Source organism: Nannospalax galili, unplaced genomic scaffold (genome assembly GCF_000622305.1).
Source record: "Nannospalax galili isolate Female #2095 unplaced genomic scaffold, S.galili_v1.0 scaffold648, whole genome shotgun sequence".
In the NCBI taxonomy this organism is placed as follows: Eukaryota; Metazoa; Chordata; class Mammalia; order Rodentia; family Spalacidae; genus Nannospalax; species Nannospalax galili.
This window is the reverse complement of record NW_008360311.1, coordinates 5,692,489-5,697,910: the sequence shown is the minus strand read 5'-3', so window position 1 is coordinate 5,697,910 and position 5,422 is coordinate 5,692,489.

Here is a 5,422-nt window from a genome sequence, read left to right as displayed (position 1 = left end):
ATTTGGGGGTGATTTTTTTATGGGGAAAAATGTCTGGTGAACTGCATAGCAGATTCTCAAAGAGTGTTCTATGGGTCGCTGGTGCCCGAAAGGTCTGGGATGTTAGAGATCAAATTCCTCAGCTCCCCCTCGACCCACTGAGCCCTACACAGCAGGGAGGACTTGGAATCTGCATGTAACAAGCTTCCCTGTCGCTCTTTTGGAAGAAAGGGAGAAAGGACCCAGGAGTCCTGAACGGATGAATGTAGTTTCAGAACCAAGCTCTATAGTTCATTCCTACTGGAATGCAAAATGGGTTCAACCATTTTGAAAAGCAGTTTGTCAGCTTCTTATAAAACTAAACAAACATTGTACAATCCAGGGAGTCCACTCCTAGACATTTACCCTAGAGGATGAAAATGTGTTCACAGCAACTTTACTCACTGTAGCCCCTGGAGATGAGCCCTAGCCCTACACAGGTGACTGCATGAACACAGGCCAACAGGCTGCCTGGGAACACTACCCAACAGTAAAACAGAAGGGGTGTGCACCCCAGAGGAGGGCCGGATCTCCAAGTGACCATGCTCGTTTGGAAAAATTGGATGCAAAAGCCTAAATACCACATAATTCCTTTCAAATTAAACTCCAGAAAATGTAAAACTGTTTTATAGTGGCAGAGGTAATCGCTGTAAACCAAGGCCGGAGTTGGGGATGGACTGCAAAAGCTTGAAAGGACTGATAATAGAGATGGAAGTGTCCTGCCGTGACATTCTTACGAAGATGCATATTCAAAGCCCGTCAAACTGTATGTGTGAAATGGGTGTGCTTTATTGAACTTAAGTTTTGGCTCGATAAAGGTCAGTTTTTTATACATTCTGAGGTTCAGTGAAGCCCCTATCATTTACTAGCTGTGTGATTTTAGCCAAATCCCTTAGCTTCTTTCTTCCCTCTTTAAAACAGATTGATTTTTATATTTAGTTTTGTGTGTGTGTGTGTGTGTGTGTGTGTGTGTGTGTGTGCCACATGAATGCAGTGCTTGAACAGGACAGGACAGAAGAGGGTGTCAGATTCCCTAAAGCCGGTGTTACGATTGGCTGTGAGCTACCTGACACGGGTGCTGGGAAACTGAACTCAAGTCCTCTGGAAGAGCACCACACACTGTATGAACCACGTCTACAGTCCGGTTCCACGTCCCTCTTCACGCTACGATATAGGGTGGCTTCCAATATTCCCTGTGCCTTTTACCACAAAGTTCTCTTCCTACTTTAAAAATCTACAAGCCCTATTGACTACATAAATCCGTCTTTATCAGAACACATAAATGGTACAGCTAAAATGTTGGTGTTGACTTTTAGGCATGCTTTAAGGACTGGTCACCATCGACAAGGTGGTTCAGGCTGAGGAAGCACGGGCATAGGTCCATGCAATCAGTGAGTTTAGACATCTTTAGCAAATAGTAGACAGAGACTGTCTTTGCTTGAATTTCATTTTTGTTTGGCAGATGGTCCTTGAAGCCACTGGAGAACAGAACTCAGCCAGGAATGTCTTATACATTTTATGGGTAATAAATGAGGAGCTGACGACTTGTGCTGTTACCCTAAATCACCCAGGTAGGTGGAGATGGGGACCCCTTTGTCTCTTATCATACTTCACAGTTACAGCCTTCATTCACACGTTCAATGAATTCTCACTTAACACATACCTTGAATATGTGCCAGGCACACAGGATACCCATTGAATGTGCAAAAATGAATAATAAAAGCAGTAAGTTCCCTGTCCTTCAAGAACTCAAAGATTTTAGGAACACATGTGCATAAGAAAATAAACAGATAAAAATGTCAGTTTCACTTGTTTGTTTGAGACAGGATTGCACTATGTAGCCCAGGCTAGCCTCAAACTCCCAATCCTTCTACCTCAATCTCCCAAACGCTGGGATTACAAATGCATATTACCACCACACCTGGACAAAAGCGAGGTATTTTAATATGATGCTCTAGGCATTTGCCAAATGAGGCGGGTCAGCTCTTGAAGTAAGGAGGCTCCGCCTGTGAAAGGACAATAGCTGCATAGGAAACAAGGAGGAGGAAAAAAGGGGAAAGAGCAGGTAAAGGAGCACAGAAGGCAGAAAGAACCCGGTGATGCCAAGGACCGCAGAAGCGTGATGGTGAACTTGGGACTGACGCCCCAGCAGGAAAGGACGTGTCCATGCACGCGCTGCCACGCTTCGGCACACTGGCGCTGCGCGCCTCCTCGAGGTTGTCCTCGGCTGGTTGGCACCACCTTGCCTAGGGAGGCCCGTATGTCCTCTGGCAGACGGCAACCTGACCACAGTTGTGACACGCTTTGCCTCTGGACCCAGCGTCCCCAACGTCCAATTCGACTCTGGAGCACCCGCTAAGGATCAGACTGGAACTGCACCTTATCAGTCCTGGTCTGCCCTCCTCCCCTGTTGTCTCCTGAGAAGTGTTGTGTGAGACCCTCCATCCCAGGGCCTGTTTCAGGCAAACCCAACCTAAGACTCCAAACTGACGAGCCTCCTTAAAGTACTGCCTTGTGGTCCAGGGCTGCCTGTTGGTGCTGCGCTTGCGGTTTCCTTCCACTTTCCCTGCCTGGTCGACCCCTCAGCAGACAGTAGCATGGGACCTCAATGCAGCCTGGGTCTTGCACCCTGCCTGCCCTCTCCTCTGCCACCTACACCCATTTCGGCTTCTGGCTCATCCTGTCAGTGCCTGTGTCCCTCCACCCCACTGGCCGGGCAGGGCCCTGTGACTGCTCTCACTTCTGGCTCATCCTCCTGTTTACTGATTAAGCCTCCATGACTCCACTATTAACCCATCTTTCCAAAGCAGACCTCCAACCACAGCACCTCGTCACCAGAGTCAACTCACCTGACTATTTACATCTCTTCTTGCTGTTGCTGCAATACATATTTCCAGAGACACCTCATTGTTCCCCTGTGCAAACCACAGCAGTGTTAGGTTTGGGGACCACGCAGTGACTGGGCCAGCAACGCCCATCGGTCACTTACACTTTCTGTAAGTCAAGAGGCTTAGCTATAAAGTGGGAATAAAACCCTGGTCTTCTTTGGTTCCTGGAAATGATGGAATGGGTGGACATCTAGAAGTGCCTGGTCACATACTCAGGGCAAATAAATGCACTACCGATTATGAGCCAGCACAGCCCATGCCTTCCCAAGTCCAGACCTTTGCCCAAGTAAAAGAGAAGCACTCCTGTCCCCGCCTGAACCCAGCACACCTGAATCTGTTTCTCCCTTGGACACACAGATTCTCTTGCTGTGTTTTCACCCCACAGAAGGAGCCATGTGAACCAGACCTGTGCAAGAGAGGGGACATGGAGAATGGCACGGCCCACGGGGACAATACGGCATCGAGAGCATTCCGTCATTCATTTCATTTCACTTTGTCATCTTTTGACAGGGTCTCACTCTGTAGCCCAGGCTCACCTCAAACTGTGGGTATTCCTCCTGCTTCAGCCTCCTCATCAAAAGGTCATACTTTTCTTTTTGAGATAGGGGCTCACATAGCCCAGGCTGACCTTGCACTCAGTATGCAGCTGAAGATGACTTTGAACACCTGAACCTCCTGCTTCTGCTTTCCAAGTGCTGGGATTACAGGCATGCACCGCCATGCCTGGTTTATATGAAGCTAGAGATCAAAACAATGGTTTTGTTTGTGCTTGGCAAGCACTCTACCGACTGAGCTACGTTTCTAGCCTCTCAAAATGTCATTTTGATGATAAGCGGGAAGGGGCAGACCAGGGACAGCAGAAGTACATTCCATGAAGTCTTGTCTTCCCAGAAGGCACTGGTCAAACCCCAAGCCTTGGTGTTGTGAAGCTGTGGGCAGAAAGCTAAGCCTTCAGATGTCAGAACTGGTCTCCAGGCCCGAGTCACCTTAGCCCAGGACGATTGCCCTTGTCCTGCCCTCTTCCCTTTAACAAATGCCATCTAACCACATGGAGGTGCTGGTCACCCAGTCCAGTCTCGGGAATGGAGGCTCCACCCATTTCCACTTCACTCCTGGGAGCCATCCCACTTTTGTTCATTCTGCCACCATCCAACCTGCCACCATCCATCCTTGTACTGTGACTGTGGCCCAGATGGCTTCTCCTTTCCCTGAGTGAGCGGTGAGAACACGCTGGGGACTGGCACCCTTGCAGAGTTTGGATAGTGTGTCAGCTGGGCGGCAAACAGGAGGAAGTACTTTGTATCTACCAGATCCACCCTCCTCCACCAGCTCCTGTGCCATTTCCCATGTATGAAGGGCAGATCACAGACAGGTCTCATTAGTAGTCCTCGGCATGGCCCCTGTGGACACTGAGGACAGGCACTGCCCTTCCTGCCACTTGGATAACAAGACTGAACCCTCACACTGACCCAACAGGTGCCCTAAACCCTCACACTGACCCAGCAGGTGCCCTGAACCCTCACGCTGACCCAGCAGGTGCCCTGAACCCTCACACTGGCCCAGCAGGTGCCCTGAACCCTCACATTGACCCAGGATGTCCCCTGAACCCCCACAATGACCCAGCAGGTGACCTGTGCCAAGCACAGATCAAGGTGCTTCGAGGACTAGCGTATGGTAAACTTATGGACTCATTCTAACAATTCTGAGACATGGATTCTATCAAGCCCTTCTTGCTGAGGGAGCACCTAGGACTCCCAGAGAGATGAAGATTCTGTTGCAAATTGGAGCTTGGTATCTGAGGGCCTCACACAATCTATTGTTTAGATGTTTTCATTTCCCAGAACAAAGGTTTCCTACCCCCACCTCTGTCCCTTCAAAGGGTACCATCTTGATATCATTTCTGATGCCCACAGGTTTCGATCATCAGTCACTGGCTTCTGTTCCAGGAAAAAGCAATATTCTTTGACAAATAAGCCACTTACCAAGCAATTCAAATGACATTGCAGAGTGACACTACAAACCGATGTACCTTTTCACTGAGCAACAGCCAGTGCCCCAGATAAAAAGAGATCTCAAGTGACTGCCAATGCCAGGGCACAGCCCTATGTAAACGGCCCCCAGAAGAGGTGGTCTCGGGTCAGCAGAACCCCTAAACAGCCTCCATCCTTGGTCCTCAGGGGTTTTCTTAAACAGCGCCCATCCCTCCTGGGAACTGTTATGTTCTGCCTTGGTGTGGGGCATTCCCAAGAGGCAGATGTCTGAGCCAGCAGGGGGAAGAAAAGTCTGTTTCTTATTGAGGGAACCCTAGCATGTGTCATCGAACTTCAAAGATGCAGGGCCAGATTGGGCAGGCAACATCAAACGCCTGTAGCTTGTGCTGAGTAAACTTTGTATTCTGACATACAAGTTCTTATCTGTTCAGTACCAGACTTGAGAGCAGGACACTGCATCTAACCAAATCATACTGTTTCCCCTCACAGCTGCCAGCCTGGAAAAATATCAGGGCACAAAGGGAT